At 32.3% G+C, this 12315-nt stretch overlaps 1 long non-coding RNA gene across 1 annotated transcript; it reads right to left on the bottom strand.

Annotated features, from left to right (window-relative positions):
- Nucleotides 1-3017: 3017 nt before the first annotated feature.
- On the bottom strand, nt 3018-5485 carry LOC138889068 (uncharacterized). The gene is made up of 3 exons (XR_011406631.1): nt 5398-5485; nt 5085-5159; nt 3018-3323 (listed from the first exon to the last, which is right to left on the bottom strand). It is a non-coding gene; the product is annotated as an uncharacterized lncRNA (long non-coding RNA).
- Nucleotides 5486-12315: the final 6830 nt, after the last annotated feature.

The following is a 12315-nucleotide window of genomic DNA, read 5'->3' as shown; positions in this document are numbered from 1 at the left end:
TAAAGGAAACATAAAAACAATTCATTTTAAGTCCTAGATATTGATTGCCTAAAGGAAAAACAACCTCAAAAATTTTTCTTTTTCCTATTTCTAGAATTAGTAATCTAAAGAAAACTTATAACGGAAATATAAAATGCAATATCTCTTTTTTCTGGATTTTTGAGTTACAACACATATTTTTCAAATATAAAGAAGAAAATACAATAGCAAAAGACTTGACATTATTGTACAAAACTAGAAAGTAAAAGACAGACATAAAATGAAGAACGAACTCAAAACATAAAAATAAAACAAATCTCCTTAAGCAACTCCTGATTGAGCGATCCTGACTGGATGGTCACGGGGTGTCTGTCATGCTCAAACTCCGATAAATAAATCCACACTTGTATGATAAAACTTTAAACCAACACTATGTGAGACAATAACACTCCCTACTGGACACATGCAAGACATGATTGAGGCTATTTTTGCAAAATGGCTTATTTGGCCAAAAGGTGGCTAGAAGTGCAAAATTTGGCTAAGACCCCGCAAAGCCAAGAACCTAAGATTTACTAGGAAGACCGGACCCTATGTGGGTTGCCTACGTATCCCGCCCCGAGAGACGAGAATCAGGTTCGCGTAGTTCGGGCTGATAGGATACGGGCGAGAAGTAAAAATAACAACTAATTTAGAGAAAATATGTTTTTTTTTCTTTCTCTTTTTTTTGAAAAAATGATGAAACATGTAAACTCTTTTTTTTAATTTTCTTTTTCCCTTTTTTTGATTTTTGATTTTTGAAAAATGATGAAAATTATAAAAATCTTTTGAATTTTCCAAGCTCTTTTTTTTTTCTTTTCTCTTAATAAAATGTAACAGAAAACATAATTAGGCCCCCACTCGCTTTATCTTCACACTTCACCCTCTCTTTTTTTCCTTTTTTCTTTTTAATTTTTTTTCATTTGCCCTCAACTATCATTAGTCCGCCAAATGACCCTTTTACCCTCGAAGAAATGCAACATGTAGCACATAGGATGCATCAAGATGGTATGTTATTTTGGGTACACCTGTCCTAGATGGACCCAACCCTTGTGTTGAGTCCCCAAAGTCAAAATGCACATGATGCAAACAAGCGTTCCTACTAGGGATCCAACATGAGGTATTGTTATACTAAGTTTAAAAACCTGGGTTTGTTTGTTCTAGACTTGGCTTACCCGAGCGGACAACTCGAGCCGGGGGGGGGGGCAGCGTACCGGGAATACAGAAGCTTCACCGGCTTTGCAACTTGTCCGAACCTCGTTCTAAAATTGGGATATGACTCTAACAGAAAAGAAGTCACACGAAGTGCACACTTCCCAGATGATTTAGAAGACTCAGAGAGAGGAGGGTTTTGTAACAATTTATATACAGTCCAACCAAATATCAAAGCGATAAAAGCTGCATTTAACACATTAGGCCCAACCATGTAAATAAAACCAGATAATAAATAAAGCCAAATATAACAATTATTCTAAGCTCGAATTCTTGAACTATGAACCAGAGATTCTGGGTTCGATCCCCAGCAGAGTCGCCAGAGCTGTCACACATCCCTTTTACCTACACCCGCAAAGGGCATAAGGGAGTTTTTCCAATTAAAGGACAATCGAAACGGAATTTATTATTAAAGATTTAGAGTCGCCACTTGGGAGATTTATGATGTCCCAAGTCACCGGTTGAATCCCGAATCGAGGAAAAGATTGACTCTGTATTACAGTCCGCGAACCAAAAATCTGAGTAAGGAATTCTGTTAACCCGGGAGAAGATGTTAGGCATTCCCGAGTTCCGTGGTTCTAGCACGGTTGCTCAACTGTTATATTTGGTTTAAATTATCTGATTTTAACAATTATGAACCTATGTACAAATTTTAACCTTAACCGCTTTTATTCATTTTTAAAGATAATTGCAACGTCATTAAAACAAGTCTTGAACCACGTCACATAAATGCACCTGTGGTTTTTGGACATACTTTAACATCGTTGGGATTTGGATTTAGGTCACATAAATGCGCACCCGAGTTTAGGGAGGTAATGTTATTAAAATACGCGCCTAAAGAGACTAACGCGTTATTATTTTGGGGAAGGCCGTGAAATTCGCTAAAATGGCCCATCCCGAAATCTAAGTATTTTAATATATACAATTATCGAGGGCCCCGCAATTTATGTGTTTTGTTTAGCGAGGCTCATCCCGTTTTATTATTTTAAAGTGCAAACCTAGAGCAATCTATAGTTTTCTACTTAATTTGTCTCTAAAATAAAAGAAAGGCCCTAATTAATTTGTTACTGGACTGATGCAAACTAAGTAATATTTTTGCACCAACATCCGACCATTGGGCTCCGATGTGAGCCCAGCCGAGGGAATTTAAAAACAGATATACACCATAAAATCGGCCAAAACAGACCTTGGCCCAGGCCTAAATGAGAAAGGGGCCAAAACAGGCCTGAGCCGTGCATCAATTATCCCGAGGCCCAAACGTTTAGGGACTAGCCTGTTAAGCCCTGTCTTTTACACTAAATGGAATTTCAATTTAATTAAGAACACAAATCTGATGAATCTACTACTAAAATTAACTAGCCAGCAAAATAAATTCAATGCAACATTAAACATGAGTTGGAAAGCAACTGATTTCAGATTTCATGACCCACGTAAACTGCCTATGATCACAATTTCAAACATGGTGCATACTAGTTCAAATTTCAAATTCCCTACTATGACTCATTTTTATTAAAATGCTGACTCATGAACTTTGATTAAACACTAACGTGACCACATATGAGAATTGAAACTCGAGAATTAAGGATGCTGGACGAAAATGGATTGCCTAAATTAACCTTACGAATTACATATCTCATATCTACTTTTAACTTTCTGATTTCGAACCCACACACAACCACTCAAACTCAGAATTATAGATTAACTCACATCATCACTACTAAATATAAAGCTCCCATGATCAGAAGAAGTATCACACTACTTTAACAGTCTACAGCCTAATTAATCACAGCTTGAAAATACCATTTATACAGATCTAGGAAAACCGGAAATTAACTAAACTAATAGAAACTATTCTGTTAGTCCAGCATGGAATTATTACAACGAATACTCAACTAAACTCATATGCATTTCTAAATATCTAACACACACTTAACGGTTCAAATGCACAAACTTATAATTAACAGTCCATCAGTACGGTTATTACAGTATAATGAAAGCAGTAAATCAACAATAGGCCTCCACTTCAACAACAATAGGCCTCCACTTCATTCATTTTCAACTGGATATTTACATACATCGAGTTTCAGGACATGTACCTGGTATGTAGAACAGAAAAATGGGGTAAGCAATCAGCAACAACAAACAGCAAAATACAACAGCAGAAAGCCCAACACAGTAGCTTCAACACCTCAATCCAGAAATCCCAGCAACACGGAGAAAACCAGTAAAAATGGAGAAGAAAAATAGGTCGAAAATCTCTCTTTGTTTTCTCTTTCTAGATTTGAACTCTCTCTGGTGTTTTTCCGCTCTCAATATTTCAGAAAATTTGGTTCTATCTTTTTTACTCTCTCCAAAATGAATTCTGCCCCTGTATATCCAGTGTATCCAGAGTGTATATTGAGTGTATACCGCTCTCTCCGCCTCCTTCTTTTTTCTTCTCTAATCTGATTTTCAGCTCCCTTAAATGAGCATTCAATTAGTGCATTCTTCACTACCAATTCAACTTTTCATTTCTTTAATCATCCACTTAATTGTCCACTCAATTAGTGCTTTTAGTTAATTTGATAATGCAAATACTACCCTACCACTATTAGGAGCTTCTCAATTAGTAAATTGGCCCAACCAGATTTTCCTCTTCTTATTCTCAATGGGTTTGGCTGAGTTTTGGTTTTGGGCCTGGCTAAATTGGCCCAACTAGATTTTCCTCTTCTTATTCTCTTTTCCTTTTCAATTTTCTTTTCCTTTTTCTTTTCAACAATTAAAACTAAAATCCTAATTAATTATAAAACACCAAATTAACTTAAAAATACTAATTAATTCTAACTAATAATTATCACAAATAATTAAATGCCAAATTAAAAGAAAATCACACAATTTGACTAAAATTACAAAAATATGTTATATTTTTTTTGAATTTTCATTTTTGTAAAACATCTAATTATTAATTAATTCCAAAAAATGTAAAAATTAAATCTCAAATGAAAATGCTATATTTTTTTTATTTTTAATGCATTAACAAAATTAAACATGTACATAAATATATGCGACCAATCAGGGAAATCACACAATAATTCCTAAAAATAACACATAATTAAAGAAAAGATCTAATTTTGGGAATTCTTTTGGAGTAATTCGTATGAGGCAAAAATCGTGTGCTCACACTCATGACTTGTGACACCCCGATTTGGGCTGTGTCGGGATGGTTTCTAATGTTGTTATCATAAATCCCGCAAATTATGGATTTTATATCATGTTTTATTATTGTTTATGATAATTAACTGCTCAAAGAGGTGTTCCGTTTTGGTCTGGCTGGCCTTGTCTTCACGAGAGACGCCATCACGAACGAGTTCGAGAATTGGGTCGTGACAAAGTTTTTTTTATTATATGTTATAAATCTACTAATAATGATCATAATTATTATTTTTGTATTATTTTTGATGAGCAATTAAATTAAATTCTTCTTCCTATTTGTATTCTTATCCTTTTATATATCTACACTAAAGTTAGAGGGAAAGAATGTCATCTATTTATCAATTTTATTAATGTTATTAGGAAATGACATAAGCTTGCACCGTTGAATTGAAATAGACTCTTCCAAAAGAAGGTCCGATTGGATGGAAATTTTAATATTGAACTTTTATTCAATTTGTTCCGCAAGTAGAAGTAGTGATCTTAGCAGTTAGCGCAATGGTAAAAATAGTGGTGTAGAGGATTTTCGCCAAAGGTCTTGAAAGAATTAGCCCAAAGGAAGAAAAAGAAGAAGATCCAAAAAAGTTGCTACTATTAAACTCAATAGAATAAGAAGAATAATACCCAAATTGGATAAATAAAGGGAAAATATGCAAAATAAAACTTACCTTACTACTGAATATATATTCCCTTCGTCGATCACATTAGAAGAATTCTCTCACAGATCCTCCTTGTGAAAAATGCTGCAAAAATACAAAACAAACAAAACCTACTTAGAAGTAAATTAATAAGAATTAAAATGCAGAACCTACAATTTTTCGAATAAAAAAGGAGCACATTTTTTGGATGAAATTATGAACCGATTATTTTGAATCCATAACCATGGTTTAACAATATTGTCGCCGACGAACTTTTAGCAATTCAAAATTTTACTTCAAAATTGAACTTCCTAGTGCACGAATATAGAATCACTATGGATACCTTGAATTGAAGATGTGAAATTGCAAAAATTTTAAGCCCACGCATTGAACAAAGTTCGTAAGTAAAAAAATAGGAGGAGAATCATTTATGAAGGAGTGAGTGGGGATGAATAGTCCATAATGTGGGTATTGTTTCAGGTTTTTTTTTTAACCTTTACGGTTTCTATTTTCTTATTAGTGCGGAGTAATGTTGTCTTTGAAGTTAACTGTTGCTTGCCTTTAAAGTTTAAAAACTTTACGTGAGGAGGGGGAATGGAGGAAGTGGGAGTAGTTGGTGATTTTTATTGATGGTTTCTATTGTTTGAAAATTTAAAAATTCTAAAAAATCTTAACATTTTTTTAAATAAATTTGAAACTCCAACAGAATTGGAGAATTGTCCAAAAAAAGTACATGTGTCAATTTAATGTTATGGCACTTGCCATTATAATATTTCTTTGCCTCTTCTATTATATATAAACTAGTACTAGTATTAGGACGCGCGATGCGCGGACACAAACCATGTCAAAACTGACTTGGGTTATTCGAATTATATGGAATAAGTTTAAAATATAAACCTTTCAGATAAAAATTATATATAATCATTAGATATCAATTTAGAAGAAGGACATGAAACTATTTTTCAAATGTCATAATCGATAATCTATTTTTTTTTATTTTTTATATCTGTAACAACCTGACCCCTTGATTTTAGTACTTACATTTTTGCTATCAATATTAAAGAATACTAAACATGTTTTATTGTGATATGTGTTGTTTGAGCACATTCGATCATATTATTTTAACAAAATTCTTACTACCACTTTGTTTATCATCTAATATATAGTATTATCATGTTTTCATGTGACTCTTTATTAACTCATTACTTTATTTAATATTATTATTCGTTATTATCCTTTAATATAATATAGATAGATATCGTAATTATTTTAATCTTAAAATAAATATTTATTTTATTTAAAAATATTGCTCGGAATTCATAAATTATTTAAATTATCAATACTCTTTTTGAATATTGTATATTTACTTTATTTTATTTATAAACTATTTTTGTATATATATCCTCTCTTTAGCTCTAATTTATTAATTATTTAAAAAAATTAATTTTTATTTTATCTATTAGACTTGAATCATGTGGCCTTATCCACAACATGACCTTTCTTATCATAATAAACAAAAACACTTTCTCGTCTCAAATTTAAATAACTTAAATCCTTCTTTTCTTTTTCTTCTTTATGACAATTTTTTTGTTATTTTAATCTTTTCTCTATTTGTTCTTTATTTTGCATTATAATTAAGGGAAACTCCGTAACAAAATGCAAAAAAAGATATATATGATTCTGAAATTACACTTTATCTGAATTCAAGCTATGTTCTCTGTTGATCCACCATGACTTCTTTGTTAACATCAAGTTCATTAGACAATAAAAAGGCAAAAGAATTACAATGAAAACACGATAGGGCAATCTAGGTAGAATTCTAATATCTTCTCCTCTCTTAGTTAGTTACTATTTAATTTAAACCAACTGACTCATCATAACTTATATATAGCACTTCGGCGACGAATACTCTATCTACCTATTTAGGAAAATTTTCTGACGCTTCTAACAATAGACATTTGTGTTGCATCAAATTTTACCCAAGTTGTTATAGTGTAAAAAATTAACAAAACTGAAAAACTGTAATCAAATGACAACATATATTATTGAGTGTATCACAATTAACCACATGGCATCACATTGATAATAACAAAAGATCACCCGTAATCCAGTGACAATACCGATTTACCATTGAGGAGTCATTTATTTTGGTGTTATCATTTCAAATACAGTAAAAATGATCTTCTTGGTGTACGAATGATATTATTTCTTGCCATGTAGAAATTCTTTTTCCTTCCAATTAATCTTTATTAATTGCAAGTACAAAGCGTTTGCAAGTTTAAACAACATAAAACAGACTGTTTGGGCTTGACTTTTCAGATTAGAGAAGGTAGACCCATGAAGGGTCCATTCTGCGGAAATTGCAAATCATTATTAATTAAAAAGTGATTGCAAATCATTATTAATTAAAAAGGATAGCATAATTCTAGTGCTGATATCATCTTGACCGAAGGGACACACATTTTCAATTAACTGAAGAATATCAATAACTTCTTGAAAATTAGAGTGTTCTTCTTCCCTTGTTTTAATTATGTCAGCCATAATTATATCAAGTATAACTTCTTGTAAGTCTCTATTTAATTTAATCACTTTAAGAATAGTGATCAATACCTTATCATCAAAAAACATGGTATAATAATTCATAATCTATTCTAAATATTCCCGGGATAGAAAATCCGGAAGGGAATTATCAATTCCTTTTTTGTATTGTATTTCAAAATCGAAAGGTGCTAGCTGAGCCTGCCATCTAGCAAATATTAATTTTGAAGCATCGTGCTTAAAATCTTTGTCAAACATGTATTTAACAGATTGAGCATCAGTTTTTATCAAAAACTTTTGGTTGTATAAGTCGTCTTGAAATTTTAATACACACTTAACAATTGTTAACATTTCATGCGCCACAGTAGCGTATTTCTTCTGGGCTTCGGTCCATTTACCAGAGTGAAATCTTATTAAGTATTCACTCTTATTATTGGGATTTACTTGTTTGATGATAATGTGGCAGCTATTAGTATTGCAGAAATTAATAAATTGATTTCTCAAAACAATTATTTGGGTTTATATGTAAAAATTTTAGGAGAACATATTGGTTCTCTTGATAAAAAACTTGATGATTTGACTATTTTAATAAAAGAAATGGGTACTAAGAAAGGACCAACTGATATTGCCTCCACTTCAGGAAGTAAAACAGTTGATCAAAACATTCTTACTCATATTCAAAGACCTCCTGAGATCCAGGATTTTAAATTTAAATCTCTTGATGACTTAGCTCAGCTTTTAGATAAAAAGCTTTCTGGTTTAAATATTAGACCTATTGATATATCAAAAAACTTTGCTGATAAAATGGAGACCGTTTCTGATTATAAAACTGAGACTTGGTCAGAGTTTAATAAACTCAAAGGGATTGTTAAACAAAATCATAGGTATGCTGATAAACCGAGAATGCAGACCTATTATTATCCTCGTCCTACTCCTCAAGATGTGTTGATTGAGGAACGAGATTGGAATCAGACTAATACGTCTTATAACGGTTCCGAAATTTATGAATGGAATCTTGATGGTCTAACTGATAGACAATTAACCATTCTCGTACACAGAATGCTCATGTATTCGACTATCTGTAAAAGTGTTAAAAATACAGATAGAACCATTTGCAAAATGATTATTGCAGGATTTACTGGCCAACTTCGTGGCTGGTGGGATAATCATTTATCTGTAGAAGAAAAGGCGTTCGTTATAAATGCTACGGCAACCGACGAAGGGGTTGATAACATAGGTATGGCTCTAGTAGTGGGTAGAGAAGATGCAGTTTATACTCTTATCCTTACAATTTTAGAGCATTTCAACGGTAGATTTACCTCAAACCATCAGACCGTCAGAACTTTACTTAATGGACTTAGATGTAAGACCCTTAGTGAGTTTAGATGGTATAAAGATACTTTTATGAGTAGAGTTATGGAACTACCCGAGAATAGATATGAGCACTGGAAAGCCAAGTTTATAGACGGCCTCCCTTCCCTTATTTGCTGAAAGAGTAAGGAATGTGTTAAAAGGTAGTTGCGGAGAGATTCTGTATAATAATTATACATATGGTAAGCTTATAGGTGTTTGTACAGAAGAAGGTCTTAAATTATGTAATGAGCTAAGACTTTCTAGACAGCTTAAGATAGATAAGCTTAAAGAAAGGTCCCAAGTAGGTGACTTTTGTACCCAGTTTGGTTTACCCGGAACTTCCACTCAAAATAGGAAGAAGAAAACCAAATATCATAGGTACCCTAACCCGGATAGCCCGTATAAGAAAAAGAGGTCTAGATATAGGCCTAAGGAAGAACGTGATACTAGAAAAGCGAACAGGAAATCTACTCGATTTGCGAAGAATAGATCCAAACGTGATCTCGCTGATATTAAGTGTTATAAGTGTGGAAAGTTTGGTCATATTTCTCCAAACTGCAAGCTTCAAAAGCTAAAAACCTTAGAACTCGATGATGAGTTACACGATAAGGTTTATGGCTTGTTATACACTTCGGGATCAGAATCTGACTATTACTCAGAGACTGAATCTGAAGCTGAAGTTGAGTTAATTGATTTTTCTGATAATAATAAAAATGTAGATATTTCTTGCACTACATGCAAAAATGATATTTGTGCTTGTGATAGTGATGAATTTTATAAATTGAAATCACAATTTGATGGTCTTAATATAAAAACTATTACATCTGACAATGTAATAGAACTTTTAAAAGAAGTTACTGATGAAAAACTTCGTGAAAAAATTATTACTTTAGCTGCTAGTTCAAGTTCTAGTAGTTCAAGATCTGTTGAAAAATACAAAAACGAATTTGAACACTTTGCACCATATTCTTTATCTGAAATAAATAGAAGACTTCAAAAGTCCACTACTCCTAGTCGAGATACTTCTTTTGATGATTTAAAAGAAGAAATAGAAAATTTGAAAAGAGATATTAAGTCTCTTAAGCAAAATCAAATGATTTGTGATCACCGTATTACTCAAATTGAGACAAATAATTCTCTACCTGAATCTTCGACTAAAGGATTTTCTGATTTTTCTAATGATAAAGGAAAAGAAATTTCTGATGAAAAATCTGATTTATTTTTAGGTATGATGCAAATTATTACTGCACACAAATGGTATATTAAATGTACTATTTTGATTGATAATAATTTTTCTATAACGGATATAGCTATGATTGATAGTGGTGCAGATGTAAGCTGCATTCAGGAAGGATTGATTCCTACTAGATATTTTCAAAAGACTACTCATTTGGTGAAATCCGCTTCTGGTCATGCTTTAGATATAGAGTACAAATTGCCTAATACTCATATTTGCCAGAATAAAGTCTGTATTCCACATTTCTTCTTTTTGGTAAAAAACCAGTTATACCCTCCAATCATACTTGGAACACCTTTTATTAATGCTATTTATCCGTTTAATAATATAGATGAACATGGTTTTTCTGCTAATTATCAAGATAAAAAGATAAGCTATTCCTTTGTTACAGATCCCGTAACTAGAGATATTAATGCCTTGATTAATATGAAACAAAGGCATGTTGATTCATTACAATTAGAAATTCTTAGTATGAATATATTCGATACTATACAATCTGCAAAAGTTCAGCAGAAGATTAAATTGATTGCTGAAAAAATGGCCGTTGATGTTTGCGCCGATCACCCTAGTGCCTTTTGGAACAGGAAAAGGCATATTGTAACTCTTCCATACGAAGAAACCTTCTCTGAGGATGATATTCCTACTAAATCTCGACCTTGCCAGATGAATGCTGAGCTAGTTGAATTCTGCAAAAACGAGATTGATAGTTTGTTACAAAAGGGTTTGATAAAACCCTCAAAATCTCCTTGGTCATGTTCTGCCTTTTATGTTAATAATGCGGCAGAAAAGGAACGAGGTATTCCTCGCTTAGTTATAAATTATAAACCATTAAATAAACATCTAAAATGGATTAGGTATCCTATCCCTAATAAAAGGGACTTGCTATCTAGGTTATATGACGCCAATATATTTTCAAAATTTGATTTAAAATCTGGTTATTGGCAAATTCAAATATTTAAAGAGCATACTTATAGAACTGCTTTCAATGTTCCATTTGGACAATATGAATGGAATGTTATGCCATTTGGTTTAAAAAATGCCCCTTCTGAATTTCAAAAAATTATGAATGATATTTTTAACCCATATTTGAATTTTATCATCGTTTATATTGACGACATATTAGTATTTTCCAAAACTTTGGAGATGCATATCAAGCATCTTGATATTTTCAAGAAAATTGTTATACAAAACGGTTTAGTAATTTCTAAATCTAAGATGAGTCTATTCCAAACAAATGTTCGTTTTCTAGGTCATAATATTTGCCAGGGAAAAATTACCCCAATACAAAGATCTATTGATTTTGCCTCAAAATTTCCTGATGTTATCACTGACAGGACTCAATTACAAAGATTTTTGGGAAGTCTGAATTATATATCCCCTTTTTATAAAAGTTTGTCACGAGATCTAGCCCCTCTATACGATCGGCTGAAGAAAGATCATAAACACCCTTGGACTAACCAACATACTGAGTTAGTCAAAAGTATTAAAGGGCGTGTTAAATCTTTACCTTGTTTAACCCTTGCCAATCCTACTTGGCAAAAGATTATCGAGACAGATGCGTCTAATGTTGGATATGGAGGGATTTTGAAACAAGTAAATCCCAATAATAAGAGTGAATACTTAATAAGATTTCACTCTGGTAAATGGACCGAAGCCCAGAAGAAATACGCTACTGTGGCGCATGAAATGTTAACAATTGTTAAGTGTGTATTAAAATTTCAAGACGACTTATACAACCAAAAGTTTTTGATAAAAACTGATGCTCAATCTGTTAAATACATGTTTGACAAAGATTTTAAGCACGATGCTTCAAAATTAATATTTGCTAGATGGCAGGCTCAGCTAGCACCTTTCGATTTTGAAATACAATACAAAAAAGGAATTGATAATTCCCTTCCGGATTTTCTATCCCGGGAATATTTAGAATAGAATTATGAATTATTATACCATGTTTTTTGATGATAAGGTACTGATCACTATTCTTAAAGTGATTAAATTAAATAGAGACTTACAAGAAGTTATACTTGATATTATTATGGCTGACATTATTAAAACAAGGGAAGAAGAACACTCTAATTTTCAAGAAGTTATTGATATTCTTCAGTTAATTGAAAATGTGTGTCCCTTCGGTCA

This window comes from Nicotiana sylvestris, chromosome 4, assembly GCF_000393655.2.
Source record: "Nicotiana sylvestris chromosome 4, ASM39365v2, whole genome shotgun sequence".
Lineage (NCBI taxonomy): Eukaryota > Viridiplantae > Streptophyta > Magnoliopsida > Solanales > Solanaceae > Nicotiana > Nicotiana sylvestris.
Note: the sequence above shows the minus strand (reverse complement) of the source record. Positions and strands in the feature narration are given on the sequence as shown.